Source organism: Mus caroli, chromosome 7, assembly GCF_900094665.2.
Source record: "Mus caroli chromosome 7, CAROLI_EIJ_v1.1, whole genome shotgun sequence".
Lineage (NCBI taxonomy): Eukaryota > Metazoa > Chordata > Mammalia > Rodentia > Muridae > Mus > Mus caroli.
The window spans coordinates 83,959,188-83,982,235 of NC_034576.1; the positions used below are offsets into that span (position 1 = coordinate 83,959,188).

The 23,048-nt window shown below is 37.7% G+C and overlaps 1 protein-coding gene and 1 pseudogene across 7 annotated transcripts in view; one reads left to right on the forward strand and one right to left on the reverse strand.

The window, feature by feature from the left end:
- The window catches only part of Cpeb1 (cytoplasmic polyadenylation element binding protein 1), a 97,422-nt gene that overhangs the window by 39,887 nt on the left and 34,487 nt on the right, over nt 1–23,048 (reverse strand). The window lies entirely within an intron of this gene.
- On the forward strand, nt 1,345–2,190 carry LOC110297972 (annotated as a pseudogene).

Below are 23,048 nucleotides of genomic sequence, written 5' to 3' on the forward strand. Positions count from 1 at the left end.
TTGGAGCAGAAGCTGTGTTCCACTCACCAGAAGTCTTAAGATCCTGTGGCGGGTGTTGTGGGTAGCTGGCGAGTGTCAGCTGACCCTGCGCCCTACCAGCTCCACCTTCTTAATATGAGCCAAACCTTAAGTTGCCACCTTCCTCAAATGGCCAATATACTGACCCCTAAAACTCAAATCCATTATGTCAGGGGTCACACCCTTGGAGCTATCATTCATGTAGACATCCTTTTAAAATCTAGACTCATAGTTTGCTCCACACTGAATTTTCTTTTGTAAATCTTCCTTGGAAGGCTCGATTTCTACAGAGGGCTGTATTCATTTCCTGTGTGGGTATTCTCCACATGTTTGATGTGAAAAACCACTTTGGAATTCCTAATTAGCTCATCATTGCCCTTCTTGTGGATAAGAAGTTCATAGACCTTTATGGTTTTTACTTTAATGTGAGTTTCTTCAACTATTCTCATCTTAGGGCAGAGAAAACATCTTCACTCCCCACAATTTTGAATCCCTTCCACATCAGGAACCTTACCAGGTATGCTGCATATCCTGTAAACACACCATCTGAATATCCATGACCTTTTCAAGTCTCACCACTGAGCTGAAAGTACCAGCAGGCTTTCCCTAAGTCATCACTCATTTAAAACATGGTTAGTTTTAAATCTATATACCAACATGGCCTTGGCACTGGTGGCAGAGTGAGGAGGGAGTCACCAATCAATGCTATAGCATCAGTGTTTCACAAGTGCCACAGAAAAACTCTGAAGGTTATGTGGATGCCAAACACTCATAAAGTATGCAGGAAAATCAGTGAGGAGCGGTTTTTGATTCATACTTAGGGCAGTGAAGTGAATCTGAAGTTGATATCACTCAAGTCATCATCCTCTGGAGTGTCTAAGTCCTACGTACAGAATTTAAAACCTCTTCAGGTAGAGTGTCCAAGGTTTACATAAAAGAAAGTATTTTTCTGTTGGCTTCTTGTAGTAGTAGTTAACACCCTAACCTTTATGGACACAGTGGTTAATAACTGATGGCAATCTGTTATGGACTACATGGATAGTACATCTGAGGGCTGCTTAAAGCAGAATTGAGTGAGCAGAATGTAATATTATTTATAGTCTACTGCTCTATTAGGACATGGTCTCTAAACCAGTTGATCCTGAGTTTATGAAGCATTTATATCAAACAGTATCACTTCACATACTGTCAAAGCAAGCATGCTTATACAGTAGGAACATAAACCACTTAAAATTGGATAATAAAATAAATTTAGGAACATAAAGCTAAAATATCTTCTCTCAGAGCAAGTCCATGTAGTGCTGTTGCCAGATGCTGAATGAGGTGATGGCACACCTAGAATGGATGCTGAAGGAGGTGATGGCACACCTAGAATGGATGCTGAAGGAGGTGATGGCACACCTAGAATGGATGCTGAAGGAGGTGATGGCACACCTAGAATGGAGTGCCAGTGGGACTCTAGGGACAAGGTGGAGGATGAGGATGAAACTCAACTGTCCTTATGATTGAAATCATCACACACCTAAATCACTAGAAAAGCACAAAGAATCTTACAGATTGAGGAAACTAGGCTATGCCAAAAAAGACGATGCCGTACCTGGTTGGTTTGTTTTCTGTGAGAAGAAAAGTTACTTTGGATAAAGATTCACAGTTTTAGACAATTAAACAAGCCAGAACTGAAGTTGGGAAAGGGTGACTTAGAATCAAGTAATCCCAGGCTGCATCCTTCAGTGCCTGTTGAAGTTCCTCTCAATCACAAATGGTCTGTCTATGATCTCACCTCTTGCCTTTTATGATTTTTGTCATTGAGGAAGCAAAGAAAAATGTGCTCTGGTTCTGAAGTCACTGAAAATGATAGTGATCTGTTCGTAGAATTGGCTGCTAAAGTCAATAAAGAAAATAGCCAAAAACTAACTACCCAAAATCTTACATGAAAATTATTGTAGAAGTGAAAAATAATAAAAGAAGACACTAGTCTTACAGAGCTAAAGAATGTTCATATAACCAAAAATTATATGTTGAGGTAATTCAGGATGTGATAAAAGTACACATTGAAGTAACTATTGGCAAGAAAAATGAAAAAATCAGAATGGTGCTGAAAAGAATGAAGGCCACCAGTCAGTCGTAAATCATAATAGTCTGTTGAGAGTTATTTGGCTAGCTGAATGTTGATAGTTTATGACACAGGAGGTTATGAGTAGGAGCCCACACAAAAGAAAGGGAAATATAGATAAAAATTCTGATTCAAAAAGAAGAAAAGGGAATGGTGGAGAAAAACATCATAGTCAGAAAAAGGCTAAGCTTATAAACAGAATGTTTGTGAATGCATTAATTATGCTTATACCACAACGAATGTGCTGATGTTTACATTAAAATCTTTGCATAGGAAAAGTAGCTATTATAATTGTGTAATGCACATTATTTTAATAAATACTTATGCTTCAAAATATCTTCTCTAGTAAAACATAAAAATTACAAAGTATTTTTGGAACCTATGCTGAGAAGATGTTGAAAGGATAGTAAGACTCTGGCTCTTACAGCAGTGAGCAGCAACCCTATCACTGGAACTAACAGTACAAGGATCCCAGGGAAGCAGCATTCTTGGGTATCACTGTAGCTGAAAATAGTGAACACTGATTTTACCCTAACAAGAAATATACTGGTAAGACAATACATGTAGATAGAATATGCCAAAACAATGCACACCATGAAAATGAATGGATTGTAAAATCTGCAGGTGTGACTTACTTTGCAGTTAGTAACAAGAAAAGGCCATTAACTAAAGGCACTTTGGCACAAGAGAAAGAGAGCATGTAGTTAAATGAAGAAGAGCAAGTGTTTTAGACAAAGAACAAAGTTGAGAGATTCTGAAGTTGCACTCCAACAGTGTAATGATCAAATGAAAACTAATTTGAAAGCACAGCTATAAGAATTAAATGAAAAATGTCAGTTTTAGGATTAGAAAACAAGTCTGAGGCCTGACAACATACTTAAAACAAGAAAAAGACCAAAAGTATCTTTTAATACCCACTGGCTGGTGCTGTATGTTAACTGCCAGTATCAATCTTGGGCATTCAAGTTTATTGTACTGTTTTATTCCTAACAATCAATTTAAAAGCATAGCAAGATCATTTTGTTGTTCTTGATGGCAATTAAGGTGTTTGGAAATATCTAGGGTGTTATGTATTTAGAAAGTTAACAGTTCTAAGTACCTTTCTACATTCTTTTGCTCCTTTTATTTTTAATTAAACAAAAATGCCTTCAATTTAATTCAAGAGAACATTTTATTGTTGTATAAGCATGTTCTGGTGGTTTGGTTGTTTACAGGATAATCTAAAATAAAAGGACTCTGGAATGTTTTTATTTAGGATAAGTTTCCATAATATGAAACAAACAATAGTTCTTCCATATGATTACAATAGAAAGTTCCTTCAATGTAGCATATACAATTATTAATTTAATCTATAAAAGTTCATCTTGTTTTCTGACATTTCCATTGTTTAAAAAAGATGGGGGAAAGCCCAAGTTTATGTGGTACCTAGAACTTTTCTGTAACAATATTTTGAATGTTTAGATCCTTTATATATCATTCTCATTTGTTTCCCACTTTAACCAGAATCCCATAATTGATTCACATTTATGTCAATGGAGCTTGAGAACACACCTACCACACCACTCTGATGAACAGAACTCATTTTGCCAATATTTGGTTACCTACCAGAATTTCCATTCAATTGTACCATTCAATGAAATTCTACTTCTAAGAAACTCAACTAAGAGGAATAAAAACTATGTATTCCTCTAAATAACTGTACAAGGATGGTAATAGCTTTACTAACAACTGCCCAAACCTTGATTAAGTCTAAGATAAAAATATAGTATTTTAATATAGTGCATTAATGTTCATTATTAAGGGTATACAATACTGACATTAAAAAAAAAAACCAGAAACCTATGAATGTTGAGCAGAGTTAATGGTGCATATACTGAGTATTCAGGGGTGAGCTATATCTCTATCTATAGCTTACTTAGGATTAAATCATAAAAATAAGACATATTCACGGGTGGTTAGAAGAGTAAGTAGCCATGTGATAAAATGAGTATGACAAAATATCCATCAAATCTTGGTAGTAGATATTACAGGTACCCACTCATCTTGTAATTATTTCAACTTTCTTGATGTGATTGAATTATTCACAATAAAATGTTGAAAACTAAATGGCTAGACTAACTGGCTTTATTAAGTAAGGTTTTATAGTGAATGTATATATATTAAAAATCTATAGGCTGAAGGTTTTGATAAAAAGCAACTTAACCCAAATGATAAAAGTCATTTTAAAATTTATAATGGCTAAGGTATATTTTCAAACAGACAGTATTTTAATTTTCCCTAATTCTTTGGATGTATCTAGTAAAACAAAGTATCTTTAATTAAAGATTGAAGCAGTCTTCTGAATTTCAAAGCACCATTTTGGCATATTTTTTTAAGACTGAATTAACATCATAAGATAGAAAGCTCTCCCATGTTCACAGAGCTGTAGGATTAATATAGTGAAAACGGCCATTCTAACAATAACAATCCCCATCAAAATCTCAACACAATTCTTCCCCAAACTTGAAAGGATAATGCGTAACAGTTTCCTCCAAGATTGAAACATTCTATCCAACACAGAAGCTCCTGAAGCAGTAAGGTAAACAACTCAAAATAGCTTTAGGAAGTACCTGAAACCAACTAGATCCTCTTACAGAGCTACAGTAATAAAAATAGTATGGCACTGGCATAAAAACAAAGTATGTTAAGCTAGGCATAGTGGTATACACCTTTAATAGGATTCAGGAGGCAGACGGATCTTTGTGAGTTTGAGGCCACCTAGTTAACAAAGCAAATTCCAGACAGCTAAGGCTGCTATACAGAACAACCCCATCTTGAGAAACCAGTCAACCAACCAACCAATTGATAAATGGAATTGAATTGAACATCCAGACCTAAGTCCACACACTTGTGGACACCTGACTTTTAACAAAAAGTCAAAATGTACATACTGAGGGGAAAAGTATCCTGCTACCTGCCAACCCAGATGTAGAACTTTCAGCTACCTCTCTAGCACCATTATCTCCATGAGTGATGCTTTGTTTACCATCATAATGATAATGGACTAAACCTTTGAACTGTACACCAGTCCCAATTAAATATTTTTCTTTTACAAGAGTTGCTGTGGTCATGGGGTCTCATCACAGTGACGGAAACCCTAAGATATTCATTATGAAGAAGCAAAGGAAAATCGATCTTGATGAACCTGGAGTCTTAGCTTACACATTTCTGGTTTTTCAATCATTCCTTTCTATTTTGTGAACTATGTACTGGGAAATTTCCAACATAGTATTTTTTGAAAGTTAGTTCTCATTAATTTAGTCATTTTTAAATAAGAAAATGTGTGATTCAGACCCTTTCACAAGAATTGATCAACCAAGCCAATAGTACACACAAATCAAAATTCTCTGGGATCAAAGCCCTCATAGTTCTAGTACCAAGAAATAGAGCCACAAGAAAAGAAGTACAAGAACTGAAGGACCTCCTGTTTGTTCTTCACTGGAGAACAAAGCTTAGAATAAACCAAAGACACTGCTACCAAAAGCAGAGGTAGAATCCAAATCTAGACCTGTTGGTATGGCACCAATAAACACAATATGCCCATTCCTCTTCACTCAGATCCCCATGGAGCTTTGCATTAAACTATCCCATCCTACCAAGAATTCAATTAGTTTTAAGATTTATTTTTATTTTATGTGTTTGAGTATTTAGTCTGCATGTATAAAAGTACATGAGGCCATGGTAGGACATCAGATGTCCTGGAATTCGAGTTACAGATGTTTATAAGCTACCACATGGGTGCTGGGAACCAAACTTAGGTTCTCTGAAACAGCACTAAATATTCTTAACCACTAGACTCTCTCTCTAGCCCCAAGAACTAAATTATTAACTCTTGCTCTTTCCCCTTTTCCTAAAATTTCCAGTTACTCTTTAAAAAGCCAGCTTGATTACTATGATACTCCCAAGGTCTCATTGCCATATACATGCATTATATTTGAAGATAATTTTAATTCCTCAAGGAAATCAAAAGCAAATCTTGTTGAGTATTCAAGACCAGCTTAATACAATCGATGGATTCTGAAAGGGAAGTTAAATATAGAGTCTAATATCCTGTTTAGTACTGTCCCCAAGTTATACATAAAAATCAATATAGCTGAAGTGGTAAGTCAGGATTAACATATGAACGGACCTCCAAACAGACAAACAAACATATATGGACCAGGGCAAGTAACTTGGTGGTAAAATGCTCATCTAGTGTGCACAGGCCCTGTGTTCAATCCCTAACACTCAGTGACATAAAGACTAAGCTGGTCAATTTCTAGAGGATTATCAAAGATGTGTATTGAAAACTCAAAAGGGGGCTGGAGAGATGGATCAGCAGTTAAGAGCACTGGTTGCTCTTCCAGAGGTCTTGAGTTCAATCCCCAGCAACCACATATTGGCTCACAACTATCTGTAATGGATCCGATGTTTTCTTCTGGTGTATCTGAAGACAGTGTACTCATATACATAAAAGAAATACATAAAATAAATCTTAAAAAAAGAAAGTTCAAAAAGATATTTATTCTAAGATGGTGTCTTAGTCAGGGTTTCTATTCCTGCACAAACATCATGACCAATAAGCAAATTGGGGAGGAAAGGGTTTATTTGGCTTACACTTCCACACTGCTGTTCATCACCAAGGAAGTCAGGACTGGAACTCAAGCAGGTCAGGAACAGGAGCTGATGCAGAGGCCATGGAGGGATGTTCCTTACTGGCTTGCTTCCCCTGGCTTGCTCAGCCTGCTCTCTTATAGAACCCAAGACTGCCAGCCCAGAGATGGTTCCACCCACAAGGGGCCTTTCCCCCTTGATCACTAATTGAGAAAATGCCCCACAGCTGGATCTCTTGGAGGCACTTCCCCAACTGAAGCTCCTTTCTCTGTGATAACCTCAGCCTGTGTCAAGTTGACACAAAACCAGCCAGTACAGATGGTAAAGCCTACTTTCAGGGATAACCACAGATGTAGCAAAAGTTTTAACTTGAGGTACTCATTAGTGTATAAAACAGATACTTATTTTTATCAGTCTAAATTATGGAAACCCTGAATTCTATTCATGCATTTAGACTCTTAATTCATAATGCTTCTACTTACATAGCAGAATGTTATACAAACCTATAAAATATAAAAATTAATAAGAGAAAAAGGAAGCGAAATGGGGAATTAACATTCTGAAAAACACTTCATGTAGATGAAACCTGTATGATGTTAGAGAGATACTGGGAGATTGATCAAAATGTCTGTAGTAGTTATGTACAATGTCTCTCAATTTTTTTTTGGGGGGGGAGTCTATTTTCTACAAACCTTTTATAACAAGCATTACTAGAAGAAAAAATACTTCTTAGTAAATAGGGTAAGGTGCTCAGATTTAACACTCTCCAAGCAAATTTGCTTTTTTTTTTATGTTTGCAAAATGTCCACACCAAAATGAGATTTTAAATTTTCATAAGGGCTAGAGAGATGGTTCAGTGGTTAAGAGCACTGATTGCTCTTCCAGAGGTCCTGAGTTCAATTCCCAGTAAGCACATGATGGCTCACAACCATCTGTAATGGGATCTGATGCCCTCTTCTGGCATCTGAAAACATGCCACAGGGGCATATGTTCCACTATGTTCACAGTGGCCTTATTTGTAATAGCCAGAAGCTGGAAACAATCTAGATGTTCCACAACAGAAGAATGGATACAGAAAATGTGGTTCATTTACACAATGGAATACTACTCAGCTATTAAGAATGAGGACATCCTGAGTTTTGCAGGCAAATGGATGGAACTAGAAAGCATCCTGAGTGAGGTAACTCAGACCCAAAAGGACATGCATGGTATGTACTCACTAATAAGTGGATAATAGACAAACAAACAAACAAAAAACCCACCAAACAACAACAACAAAAACCCCAAAACCAAAAACAGAAAAACCCAGAATACCCAAGATACAGTCCACAAAACTCAAAAAGCTCAACAAGCTGCAGTGCCCAAGTCAGGACTCCTCAGTCCCACTTGGGAGAGAGAAGAAAGCAATCACAAGTAGGGAGGGAGGGAGGGAGGGAGGGACCTGAGAGGGAAAGAGGATAGGGAGGGGGAGGGGTGAGAGAAGAACCTGATCTGATATTGGGTGAATTGTGTGAGGGAAAAGGAATGAAGCTCTGAGGGCCAGCACAAAGAATGGAAACAAGCAACCTCAGGAGGTAGGAGGTTGGGGGAGGGGGGAGACCCTCCAGAATACACCAGAGACCTGAGTGGTGAGAGACTGTCAGGACTCAAAGGGATGAAATAACAGTAGGGAGAGGGAACTTACAGAGCCTACCTCCAGCAGGAAGACAGGGCATCAATGAGGAAGAGGGGGGCCATCCCACAGTCACAACTCTGACCTAGAATTGTTCCTGTCTGAGAGAATTACAAGGATGGAAATGGAAAGGAACTTGAGGAAAAGAAGGTCCAATTACAGGCCGAAAGTGGGATTCGGCTCAAGGGGAGGTCCCAAGACCTGACACTATTACTGAGGCCATGGAGCACTCACAAAAAGGGACCTAGCATGACCACACTCTGAAGACCCAATCAAGCAGCTGAAAGAGTCAGATGCAGATATTTGCACCCAACCAATGATCCCTGTTAAATTAGGGACGGCTGAAAGAAGCTGAGGAGGAGGGCAATCCTGCAGGAGGACCAGCAGTCTCAATTAATCTGGACCCCTGAGATCTCTCAAACACTGGACCACCAAACAGGCAGCATACACCAGCTGATATGAGGCCCCCAACACACATACAGTAGAGGACTGCCAGGTTCATTCAGAGATGATGCACCTAACCTTAAGAGCCTGGAGGCCACAGGGAGTTTAGAGGTCAGGTGTGGTGGGGACATCCACGTGGAGACTGGGGGGTGGGGAGGAGGTATGGGATGTGGAACAGTTGGAGAGTGGATGGGGGTTGGGGGAATAAAATATGGAGTGTAAAAAAAATAAATAAAAAAATTTTGCATGAGACCAACGACAAAATGAAATTAGGATGATAATACAATGTAAACATACCAAGTTTCAAATAAAAAAGAAAACAAAACTTTTAGCTGTGATCTCTTTCCCCTTGAATTATATGCCTCAGAAGGCATTTTCTCCTCCTTCCCTAACTTGGTCTTGTCTCTAAAATGTAGCTTCCCTAAGTAAATGGTGGTCCTTATTGTCTGCTCATAATTAACAGCAACTGACTTACCTGTGGGCCAGATGTGCTTTATACAGACAGAACGTGTCAATTCGAGGTCTTTACTTCAGGCCTGTCACTCTGGTTTATGAGGTTTACTTGCTGAAGTAAACCTCAATGACTAAAGCAAATAAGAAACTAGTTTTCTCTTGAACATAATACGTTAGAATAGATGAGCCGTCCAAAAAGTAAATAGCTGGATTCCATGAGCAAACTCTCTTTGGAGCTGGTTTAAATTTGATGTTAAAATCTCATTCCACAGGAAAGCAGAACAAAGACTAGAAGAATAAGCAGCTCTGCTAGGAAGAAATCTATAAGCAACATCCATTTCTCCAGTTAACATAGAGTATCACACCAGGCTGTAGGAGAGTCTGGGAAATTCAGGCTTTCTTTTGGTGTATGTAGACTTGATCCTCTTATTCTGTTATCCTTTTTGCTCCATCTTAGGAAAAAAAATAGACTCCATTTCTTCTAAAATTAGAAATTGTTGTATTCATATTCTCTCAAGGCAGAATGCAAAGATTTTCCATTTTCTAATGTTTTATCTCTTGTTAACAAGAAATCAAGCTCACACTTTTAGCCTGTTAACACATTTTTGTTAAAAAGGAAATACAAACCCTTATTTTGTAAACAAGGAACTAAAAATCCACCAAGAAAATGGTATGAAGAAACAGGGGTATCCCAGGAATATAAGTACTAAATCTCTATTTCAAGGTGCTCCAAGTGTAGTAAGTATTCCAAAAGCTGAGGGGTCACTGGCCCTGGGAAATATGCCCTGACCATGACTGGAATCACCACCACCATACTGAAGTCTAAGACACAGCAAAGTCAAATGCCTCCATCAGATTGCCTGTAAGCAAGTCTAGACAGCATTTTCTTCATTAGTGATTGATGTGGGAGCCCAGTCCACTGTGGGTAGTACCACAATGGGCAGGTGGCCTTGGGGGATAAAAGAAGGAAGGTTGAGCAAGCCAGGAAGTAGCACTCTTCCATAGCCTTTGCTTCAGTTCCTGTCTCCGGGTTCCTGCCATGAGAACTCCCTCAGTAATGGAGTATGACCTGAGAGTTGTAAGGTAAAATAAAATAAACCTTTTCTTCCCCCCAAGTTGCTTTTAAGTCCAGAGTGTTTTATCACAGCTCTAAGACAAGGTATGTGACCAAGAGAAGAGGAATATGCCCAGATTCTTGCTTAACAATGTCAGTCTCTCAAATGGGAACATCCTTTCCTAGGCGTTCTCAGATGCTGTCCACTCCATTTGGGCCACCATGTTGCCTTCTGAGATACCAGATGCTCACTCTTTCTTTTCTTCTTCCTTTCTTTCCCTCTTTCCCATCTTCCCTCCTTTTTTCTTTTATTTCCTTCCTTTCTTTCCTTCCTTCCTTTCCTTTTTTTCCACCTAAGAATGCCTCCCTGCAACATTCCAGGACACTCACAGGCACAATGACCACTTAACAAGTCAAGGAAAAGAGGTCCCAAAATCTGTTTTGTGGAAACACTAATTAAACATCAGAGACTAAAGGGGGAACATATTATCATGCAAGGTTTTTGGTTAAACAAACACTAAATGGATTTGACTCCGTGTTCTTAATCACTATAGGATTTTAGGTCTTTAATAGTAATCTTTCCTATCCCAGAAGCAAAAATTTCTCCACTCATTAAAATCCTATTTTTGTATCCTTCAGAATAGGTTCTCCATAGACATCTTACTTATTTAATTTACATATCTATTTCATAAGGTGGTGTCATGGAGCACAGGATATTTTCATTTAAATTTCTATTATTAGGATGAAGACAACTATTCTTGTTTTCTAATTACTGTGTGCTTTGTTCTGAATATTTGCTTTATATCTGCTTTCTTATTAGTTGTAATAATTTTCTTTGAGATAGGATCTCTCTATGTAGTCCTGGCTATCCTAGAAGTTGCTATGTAGACTAGGCCTCTGGTCTGCTTGCCTCTCCCTCTCTCCAAGTACTAGGATTAAAAATATGTCCTACCATAACCAGCCTTGTAATAATTTCCTAATGAGCTTTTAAATTCTCTAGAAATTAAGTGATATCCTCTCAACAATGTATAAAATTACACAACAACAAATAGGAAAAACTTTAAATACCACACCTAATACTGATTCCTGAAACCTTTACCTTCATCTCTGAGTGGCCTCCTAGCCTGTAACGTTATTCATTTATTTTTTCAGTCAAAAGAGGTAAAATATTTACATTTGGAAGTTGAAACATAAGTAATTCTGACAGTGATTAAGACATGGTCAAGTTTTCTTAGTAGCACAACTCTCACAGTCCAGCAGATGGGGATGGTGCCACACAGACCAAGGCTTTTAGAGATCGAATTGAACACCAGTCTTCAGTTTCACAAATAAGGGGAGAAAAAGAACAAGAAAATTAACTTTTTAAGTTTAAGAGGGTCATAAAACTTATAAACCATGGAGCAGGAAGGTATCATGCCCATTTTATAAATACGATTCAAAAGAAGTAAAGCAATTTTTACCAAGGTCACATAGGTTCCATTAAACCAATGGCACTTTGCCCTGTTGTTCTTTAAAGGTTATTTAATTTTGTAAAGTCACAAAATAAAGATTCCTTCGTAATCTGCAATGTTTCTCACCCTCATCCTGCTTGCTTTGAGTAAACCGTTTAAAGCATGTTCCTTTTATGGCATTTTCTTTGTATCTTTTTTAAAAAGATTTTAATTATTTTATATATATGAGTATACTGTAGGTGTCTTCAGACACATCAGAAGAGGGCATTGGATCCCATTACAGGTGGTTGTGAGCCACCATGTGGTTGCTAGGAATTGAATTCAGGACCCCTGGAAGAGCAGACAGTGCTCTGAACCACTGAGCCATCTCTCCAGCCCTCTTTGTATCTTTTCCAACACTGGTATGACTTAACTGTAAGTTCCATGAACATTATAGGCTAAAAAAAGACTCTAATGACTGAATCTTGTATATTAGGCATTAGGAAAGCAATTAATGGAGGAAAAACAGCTTCAAGTCTTGATTTCATGGATTTACAAGTTTTGTGGTAGACACAAACTAAATAATCACACAAATGAGGTGTTTGAACAGATACGGAACTAGAGAAGGAACACATGGAGAGTTCCTGGATGAGGGTGGAAAGGGTTTCAAATTCTCCAGGGAAGCAGTTTTCAGTTATCTTGTTAGTGTAATTTGCCCTGTCCTTCAGCATGAAATGGCTGAAGTATTTTTTTTCCAAATGAAATAACCAAGAGCTCTGCCCTGTTTTTTTTAATCATAAATTCTAATTTCATATCCTTTCCTTTACTGCAAGTTAGCATTTACTGTCCTCTGAAAAGAATAAATACAACACTCAAACAAATTACACTCCAAAACAACTTAATTGCATTTCCTATGTACTAGATAATATTTAAAACTGCAGATATATTATTTTAGATGCTCAATTTAGTATACTGACTTTACTAAGCAGTTACTTCTCTGGAACTCAGTCAGAAGAAAGTTACTTCAGTTACTCTTTGTTCAGAGTACCAAACTGCTGGAGGAAAAAAGCTCAACCTACATAAAACTAAATCCTTTAGTTCACAAGTTTGGATTTTTATGTTCATTAAGAAAGAAACTAAAGATGCTGGCTCAAACTGATTTCACAGCTATTCTAAGTGGGGGGTTATGCTTGTAAGCACACCTTTATACTTAGGGACAGAACTATGAAAGTGTGAATTCACAATTATTATGCCTAGCCAGCATTAATGTTTTTAAAAGTTCAATTTGTCAGTTAAAGATGTATAGTTATATAAGCTGACTTTATAGCACTTTCCCTGAGTTATTTATTGGGAACTAGATAAAAACTAGATTAAAAATTGCCTACCATCTTTTAATTTCTTCAACAATGGAGACAATCACAACTCTCTTTAAGGCATTTTTTAGATATCCTGGTAGTTTCCTGTGTCAAGGGAAAAGATTAAAAACACTAATAGCTTTTAAAAAGTTGTTCCACTTATTAAGGAGATAGGAATAAAAATGAGAATTTTACTTTATCAAGCTGTAAAAATTATAGTTACAACATTCAGTGGTGACGAGTCATTTTGATAATCTTCTATACTAGTGTATGGTGAGGCAGCACTGTCAAACTCTACAAGGGACAAGAAGGGACAGCATTTCCATACATGCAAGGGTTTTAAAACTTTTGAAACTGCTTAACCTAAACTTAGTACTTTCAGTACTATAATCTCTTGCAGGGCTCAGGGTAGGCTTCAGTAGCAGAATCAGTTCTAAGTCCTAATCTTCAGAAATATAAATACCACCTAAATAAAACACATTGACATTCATTCCTAAATAAATACATTCATCACAACATTATCAAAGGTGAAAAAACTTTTAAGTAATTATTTCCTTTAATATGAATGATGACTTTAATCAATAAACACAGGTTCAATCTAAGACCATGCTGTTTTGCCCTCTCTCTTACCCTTGACTAAGAACACTCTAGCTGAGCATGATGGACATGCCTTTGATCCCAGAACATTGAGATTAAGGTAGGAGGACCGTGAGTTCTAGACCAACTTGAGCTAACAGTGAATTATAAGCCAACCCAGTTATATAAGGAGACCCTGTCTTAAACAAGTCTTTACATGACTGGATTAGTCGTCCTGGTACTCCCCTTAAATGTCATTTTCTCAAATAGGAGATACACAGACAGTCAGACAGACAGACATGCACACATATACACACACACACACGGGGAGGAGGGGGTCTTCCCTAAATTTTCCCCCATCCTGACCCATACAAATTATATAACCACTGAACCTCTGTCCCAGTAATTCACTATCTGGCACTACTGTTTAGTTTTCAAATGATATGGAATAATCTGGAAAGTCTTGTTTGTGCTGCCTTCTACCACCCTTCTGTACCCACACACACGCTATTCATGGCTTTGCTACAAGAGAGCAGATGCTGTGTTATCTGCTCACATCTGTACTTAACAGCATCCAGAACAATTTGATTATTATGTGTTAACTAAAGAATTGTCTCTTCGTATGTGTTTTTAAATATGGTTGAGTCTTATTCTCAAGAACACTACTGTAATTTAAGGGTAGGTTCTCTGCTGTGCACTGTAGATATTTGCTTTCCTTTTTAGACACATATATTCATTTAAGTCATACAACTCAACCAGGCATGTCAGCCTGACTCCTGTACTCCTACTTGAGAGGACTAAAAAGCAAGAGGATCATCTGGTCCCACAATTCCAAATCAGTCTCAGAAACATTGAGAGATGCCATCTCAACAAAATTTACATATGTACACAAAAACAAACATGCTTGTTATACAATTCAATGGCTTTTAGTGTCACAACACTAAACACTAAAACATTCTACCACTCCCTAAAGAAACTGTCCAGTAGCTATTCCTATTCCCCCTCCGACCCCTTCTGGGCACCCATTAGCCAGCTAAATCAATCAATCCACCCTCCTCTGGATATTCACTAAAAATGAAACCATACAATTATACAGCCTTTTAAAAAGTTAGTTTCCCTTGGTGTGTTTTCAAGACACATCCACACTGCAATACCAATCATGACTTCATTCTTTTCTTTTTTCTTTTTTGATTTTTCAAGACAGGGTTTCTCTGTATAGCCCTGNTCATTTATGAAAAATAAAGAAGGAATAAAGCTTTCTTTTCCATTTGAGATGTAATTTCAGAGCCACTAAGAGTTGTTATTCTGAATTTCTAGGCTTAAAATCTATGCTAACACTGTCTTTAATAAAGTTTGTTCTGTTTTGTGAGGGCTACACTTTCAGCTTTTTTTTTTTTTTTAAAGACAGCCTTGATGTAGCCTTTAATCAGTAAGTTACTGTTCTCATTTTCTTTTTTTTTTTTTTTTTTTTTTTTTAATGACTCCATTCTTTATCATTCAATAATGTGTTCTATTGTGGCAGCACTTCTTGTTTATCCACTCACTAGCTGTTCCTACAATCTGGGACAATAGGGAAAATGCTGCTGTAAAAGTCTGTTTACAGGTTTTTACTTAGACCTATGATCAGTTCTTTACAGTGCCAGGGGACTGAGTCGGATGCCTCACACATGCCAGCAAGCAGCCTCGCCACCAAACTAAGGAAGTCTCTAGCCTTTGAATTTATGTGTGTGTGTGTGTGTGTGTGTGTGTGTGTGTGTGTGTGTGTAGGTATGTGCATGTAAGGGCCTGCAGAAGTCAAACGCATTGGTTCCCCTGAATCTGAACTTACAGGTCTTTGTAAGCCATTTAATGTGGGTGCTGGGTACTGAACTTGAGTCCGCTGAAAGAACAGTAGATGCTCTTACCTATTGAGTCATCTCACTAGCCCCCATTTATTTCTTAGATATATGTTGAAGTCAATTTTCAGGTCACATGGTAACTTACACATGACCTTTTGACAACTCTGACAGTTTTCCAAAGCAGATGAAACACTCTCCATAAAGAATACATGATAATCCCACTTCTTCCACATTTGATGGATTTTTTAAAAATTAGTCATTCCATTGAAATATGAAGAAAATCAACAGTTTAAGGATAGTATCATGTAAACAAAAGCAGGTAATTGCCATGGATCCAACACATTAAATCCATGAGACCATGATGATATTAGAAAAACTTACTGGTTAACTTTGAAGAATCAACTCAGTATTACATAACAAAATAAACAGAAATAATCAACCATTTAATTTTCTTCCTTAAGTTTTTTTTTAATATTTTTTCTAGGTTAACCAAGCAATGAAATCTTATTTTTGCAAAATTACATCTGTTAATAAATGAAGTGTGGGAGATACAAAATTGATGTCAATCTCTAATATATTAATTCTGGCACAGGTGCTAAAATATGGGTGGTAGTGGCACACACCTTTAATTCCAGCACCCAGGAGGCAGAGACAGGTGGATCTTTGAGTTGGGAGGCCAGCCTGGTTTACAGATAGAGCCTAAAGACAGCCAAGGCTACACAGAGAAACCCTGTCTTTTTCTGTCTCTGTCTCTGTCTTTCTCTCACACACACACAAAACCAAACCAAAGTCTCTAAATATAATCAGTTAATTAAAAATATTGGGGGGCATTACAACAGATAATTTTACAAAATAATATGGATTTAACAAATAAAGATAAAAAGAAATAGAGGAAACAAATGGAGACTAAAAGCAACTAGAAATTTCTAATAATCTTGAGTATGTTTATCTACCGCATAAGAATTCAAAACAAGTGGGGGCTTATCCCCACAAGAAATTCAGTCAATACTAGCAATAATGTAACAAAACTCAGGTTCATTTATACTTCCAACACCACAATATTCTAACTCAATTCATCTCAAACCTTCTGAGGTGTTTCCACAGTATATACACAGATACCTCTGCTCTTGGGTTAGGTTCTTGAACTTCCCAAAAACAAATCCTAACAGTAGCTACTAGCAGGGTCATATCTCAAAAGTATAAGACCTCTGACCAAAAAAAAATCCCAGTATGAAAGACAGAGTAGGCACAAAGTCCCATCCCTAGCACAAAAGCTATTGGTTAATGACTGAAGAGGAAATCAGTTTTCTTTAATGGTATAATAAATCAGGTTTACTGATCACACCCCAGTGCAAGACCCATGCCAAGGAGAAGTTGGCCAACATAAACTGAACTCAATTGTGGAATTGAGAGGGATATGAAGTTAGGTGGTTAGGAGATTATGAGAGATTCTGGGAAAAGTTGGGAATAGAATTAAATTCTCAAATAATAAAAGCTTATAAATTCTTTTTGTACTTCAAAGGAGGTCTACTAAGAAAGCCAGAGATAGAACCCAGAATAAAGAAACGTGTAGCCAGGTGTGGTGGCACACGACTTTAATCCCAGGCCGAGGCAGGCAGATTTCTGAGTTCAAGGCCAGCCTGGTATACAAAGTGAGTTCCAAGACAGCCAGGGCTATACAGAGAAACCCTGACTCGAAAAACAAAACAAAACAAAAAACAAAACAAATGAACAAAAAGAAACGTGTATGTCTGGTAAGGGTTTAGTATTTAGACTTGTATAAAAAACATTTATACAAATAACAAGGCAACAAAGTTTCAAATTATCAGTTTAAGTTAAAATTTGTAAATGAGCTAAAAGATGGAGAACAACTAGAAATGGAAAGATGATACTGAAAGAGTACAAAGTCTCAACAAGATATGAGAAGGTTTTTATTGGAAATATACCACAGCATGATTAAATATTAACACATATTTCAAAAAATCAGGGTAATTTTCAGTCATTCTTACCCCCCCCCAATTAACACTTAGTATACACTAATTAACTGGATTGTTTCATTTGATTGTAAATCATGATCATTTTTCCACACACATACACAATGGTAATGCAATTTCAACCAAAAAATAAAAATAAAAAACCTGGGGGTCCAATTATAGCTGAGTGGTATAGTATATGCTTAGTATTCATAAGCCCTGGGCTGAATGCTGGGCTGAGTCTCCAGCACCAAAGTAAAATAAAGGGAATAAAGAATGAAGTCATTTGTCCAAAGACAGTGCACAGTGGTAGAGTGCTTACCATGTTCAAGGGCACCTGGATTTGATCTTAGCCCTACCCCAACTGCCTCATTTCTCCTTGGACTGAATTTGACAACAACAAAGGTAAACAACAGATATTAACAGTAACATGAGGAGTCCTCACCCACTGCCAGTAGAATGGAGAAAGTATTTTAGCATAAAAGTATTTTAACGGGCTGGAGAGATGGCTCAGTGGTTAAGAGCACTGACTGCTCTTCTGAAGATCCTGAGTTCAAATCCCAGCAACCACATGGTGGCTCACAACCATCTGTAATGAGATCTGATGCCCTCTTCTGGTGTGTCTGAAGACAGCTACAGTATACTTAGGTATAATAATAAATGAATCTTTTTTTAAAAATTATTTTAACATGAGAAAAAATACTCAACATCTGCAGCCATGAAGGAAATGTAAGTCCAACTACAATGATATTCTACCTCACCTCAGGCAGAAGGACTATCCAAACAAACAAACATACATACATTTGTGATTACACAGGGGGAAAGAGAACTCTCTGTTTAGAGATAAATTGTGGAATGAATAAAAGATTCAACTAAAGCTATTGAGTTCTTTCACAAAGGTTCTTTTTCAACACTCTGAAATGAAAATATTACCCAGGAAAACTATCACCTGTGAAATCAGAAGTGCTTCAGAGAGTTAAGGAATGAGATAAATGCCCAGTATTTGGGTACCGAATATATTCAACTTCAAACTTATTAGGAGAATTAGAAAGAAAGATCTGAAGAGATGGGTTGCCAGTTAGAAGCTCTTACTAATCTTGCAGAAGAACCAGGTTCCATACTCAGTAATAACATAACTAATGACAGACCTCTATAACTTAAGTTCTAGGTGTTTCAATGTCCTCTTTCTGGCCTCATTGGGCTGCATCCATGAATATAGTATATACATGCATACATACATACAAAAACTCATTTACATAAAATAAAACTAAAAAGGAAGTTAAAAATACTGCTGGTAAGAATGTAAATTAGTGCAGTCGATATGGATGTCCCTCAAAAAATTAAAAATGAAACTTCTGGGGCTTTAAGAGATGGCACAGCAATTTAGACCTCTTCCAGAGGATCCTGATCCAATTCCCAGCACCCACATCACAGTTCCCAACAGTCTGTAACTCCACTTCCAGAGACTCCAGTGACCTCTTCTGACCTCTGCAGGCACCAGGTGCACAAGCGGTTCAGAGCTATGCATGCAGCTGTGGTAGTTAGGGTTTCTATCTCTGAGGAGAGACACTGTGACCATGGCAACTCTTTTGAAGCAGAATATCTCACTGGGGGGAGGGGAGGTCTGGCTTACACGTCCAGAGGTTTAGTTCTTTATCTTCATGAAGTATGACAGTGCACAGGCAGACATGGTGCTAAAGGAGGAGCCGTGAGTTCTACATCTGGACTGGCATGCAGCAGCAGAGACACTGGGCCTGGCTTGAACATTTGAAACCTCAAAGGCCCACCTCCAGCGACATACTTCTTCCAACAAGAACAATCTACCCCAACAAGGACATACTTCCTAATGGTGCCACTCTCTAATAACCAAGTATTCAATGAGCATATGAGGGCATTCCTACTCAAACCCCTTCACAGGTAAAATACTCATCCATAAAATAAAATAAAAAACATTTAGATCAAACTTCTACCAGTCTCTGGAATCTGTGGTTTAAGTTTTGAAATCTCAACCTCCCTTCTGGCCTGCACCTTCCGCCAGGGCAAATCATCAGCTTGTCTGCCCCTCTGAAGACTCCAGAATCTGAAGGCCTCCCAGGAGATCTGCGGCAACCAAGGAAACAGGCAAGGGATCCTCCCAAATAAATGCAACAGCTGGGACCCCTGAGGACCCCAGCAGAAGCGGGACCCATCCCCTCTGCTTAAACTCTATCTCTCTTCCTGCTGGGGCAGACCATCTGCTTGTCTGTCCCTATAAAGACTCCACAGTCTGAAGATTTTCACAGGCCTCCCAGGAGATCTGCTGCACCTAGGACAAGAGACCGCTAAAAGAACTCACTAAAAGAAAGATAACACAATGAAACAGATGAAGTAATTGAACAGTCTGAAGGCCTACCAGGAGATCTGCTGCACCCAAGGCCACACATCTGTCTCCCAGGAGACCTACAGCAACCCAGGGACATAGGAAGCAGGCTCCAGATGGAGATACCCAGGACAGTTAACACCAGAGATAACCAGATGGCAAGAGGCAAGCACAAGACCATAAATAACAGAAGCCAATATACTTTGGCTTCATCAGAACCCAGTTCTTCCACCACAGCAAGCCCTGGATATCCCAACACACCTGAAAACCATGATGCTGACCTAAAATTCTATCTTATGAAGATAACAGAGTTCTTTAAGGAGGATATAAATAACTCTCAGAAAGAAATACAGGAAAACACAGGTAAACAGGTAGAAGCCCTTAAAAAAGAATCAAATACCTTAAAGAAATACAGGATAACACAATGAAACAAATGAAGGAATTGAACAAAGAAATACAAGACCTAAAAATGGAAGTAATAACAATAATGAAAACACAAATGGAGGCAACCCTGGGAATGGAAAACCTAGGAAAGAGGTCAGGAGCTACAGATGCAAGCATCAATAACAGAATACAAGAGATAGAAGAGAGAATCACAGGCATAGACGATACCTTAGAATACATTGACAAAACAGTCAAAGAAAATACAAAACATAAAATCTTCTAATCCAAAACATCCAGGAAATCCAGGACACAATGAAAAGACCAAATTTAAGAATAATAGGAATAAAAGAGAGTGAAGATTCCCAGCTCAAAGGATCATAAAATGTCTTCAACAAAATCATAGAAGAAAACTTCCCCAACCTAAAGAGATAGCCATATATGCACAAGAAGCCTATAGAACACCAAATAGATTGGACCAGTAAAGAAAATCCTCTCATCACATAATCAAAACACTAAGTCACAGAACAAAGAATATTAAAGTGGTAAGGGGAAAAGGCAAAGTAACATATGAGGCAGACCTATCACAATTATACCAGACTTCACTCAACAGAGACCCTAAACACCAGAAGAGCCTGGACAGAGGTCATGCAGACCCCATGAGCACACAAACACAGGTCCAGACTACTATACCCAGCAAAACTCTCAATCAACACAGAGGGAGAAACCAAAATATTCCAATGACAAAACCAAATTTAAACAATATCTATCAATGGAGCCCTACAGATGATTCTAGAAGAAAAACAACACAAGGAAGGTACCTACCCCAAAGGAAAAACAAGAAATCATCTCACAACAAAACCAAAAGGAGAGAACCACATGCACATAATGCTACCTACAGAAACAAACATAACAGGAACAATTATCTTTTAAATATCTCTCAATATCAATGAATTCAACTCAGTGAAAAGACATAAGCTAACATACTGTATTCACAAGCAGGACCCAGCATTTAGCTGCACACAAGAAACACACCTCAATGACAAAGACAGACACTACCTCAGAGTAAAAGCCTGGGGAAAAGGATCATATATTTCCTTCCAAGGAAGTGGTCCTAAGAAACAAGCAGGAGTTGCCATTCTAATATCCAGTAAGATAGACTTTCAACCAAAAGTTATCAAATGAGTTGGGGAAAAGACACTTCACATTCATCAAAGAAAAAAATGCACCAAGAGAAAGTCTCAATTCTGAACATCTATGGTCCAAATGCAAGGGAATCCACATTCATAAAAGAAACTTTACTTAAGCTCAAAACACACATTGAACCCCACACAATACTAGTGGGAGACTTACAACACCCCATTCTCACCAATGGACAGGTCACTAAAACAAACTAAACAGAGACACAGTAAAACTAATAGAGGTTATGAACCAAATGGATTTAATAGATATAAACAGAACATTTTACCCTAAAACAATACACCTTCCCAGCACCTCATGGCACCTTCTCCAAAACTGACCATAAAATCGGTCACAAAACAAGCCTCAACAAATACAAAAAGACTGAAATAATCCCATGCATCCTATCAGATCACCCATGGCCTAAGGCTTGTGGCCTTCAACAACAACAACAACAAAAACAACAGAAAGCCCACATACACATGGAATCTGAACAACTTTCTGTTCAATGATAACTTGGTCAGGGAAGAAAGAAAGAAATTAAAGACTTCCTGGAATTCAATGAAAATGATGGCACAGCACAACCAAACTTATGGGACACAATGAAAGCAGTGCTAAGAGGAAAATTCATAGCACTAAGTGCCCTGGTAAAGAAATTGGAGAAACCTACATTAGCAACTTAACAGCACACCTCAAAGCCTTAGAAAAAAAGAAGCAAACACACCCAAGAGGATAGTAGTCAGCAGGAAATAGTCAAACTCAGGGCTGGAATCAACCAAATAGAAACAAAGAGAACAATAAGAAGAGTCAACAAAACCAAAAGCTGGTTCTTTGAGAGAATCAACAAGATAGATAAACCTCTGGTCAAACTAACAAAAGGGCACAGAAATAGTATCCAAATTAACAAAATCAGAAATGAAAAGGAAGGCACAACAGAAACTGAGGAATTAAAAAAAAATCACCAGATCTTACCACAAAAGCCTATATTCAACAAAACTGGAAAATCTAGATGAAACGAATACATTTCTAGATAGATGTCATGTACCAAAGTTAAATCAAGAGCAGGTAAACTGTCTAAACTTTCACATATCCCCTAAGGAGACAGAAGTCATTAAAAACCTCGCAACCAAAAAAAAAAAAGTTCATGGCCAGATGGCTTTAGTGCAGAATTCTACCAGACCTTCAAAGAGGAGCCAATACCAACACTCCTCAAATTATCCCATAAAATAGAAACAGAAGGAACATTACCTAATTCATTCTATAAAGCCACAATTACTGATACCTATACCATACAAAGACCCAACAAAGAAAAAGAACTTCAGACCCAATTCAGCTTGAATACTGATGCAAAAATACTCAATAAAATTGCAAATGAATCCAAGAACACATCAAAACCATCATTCACCACAATCAAGTCGGCTTCATCCCAGGGATGCAAGGTGGTTCAATGTACAAAAATCCACTAACCCAACCCACTATATAAACAAACTCAAAGAAAAATAAATCACATGATCAACTCATTAGATACTGAAAAAGCATTTGACAAAATACAACACCCCTTCATATTAAAA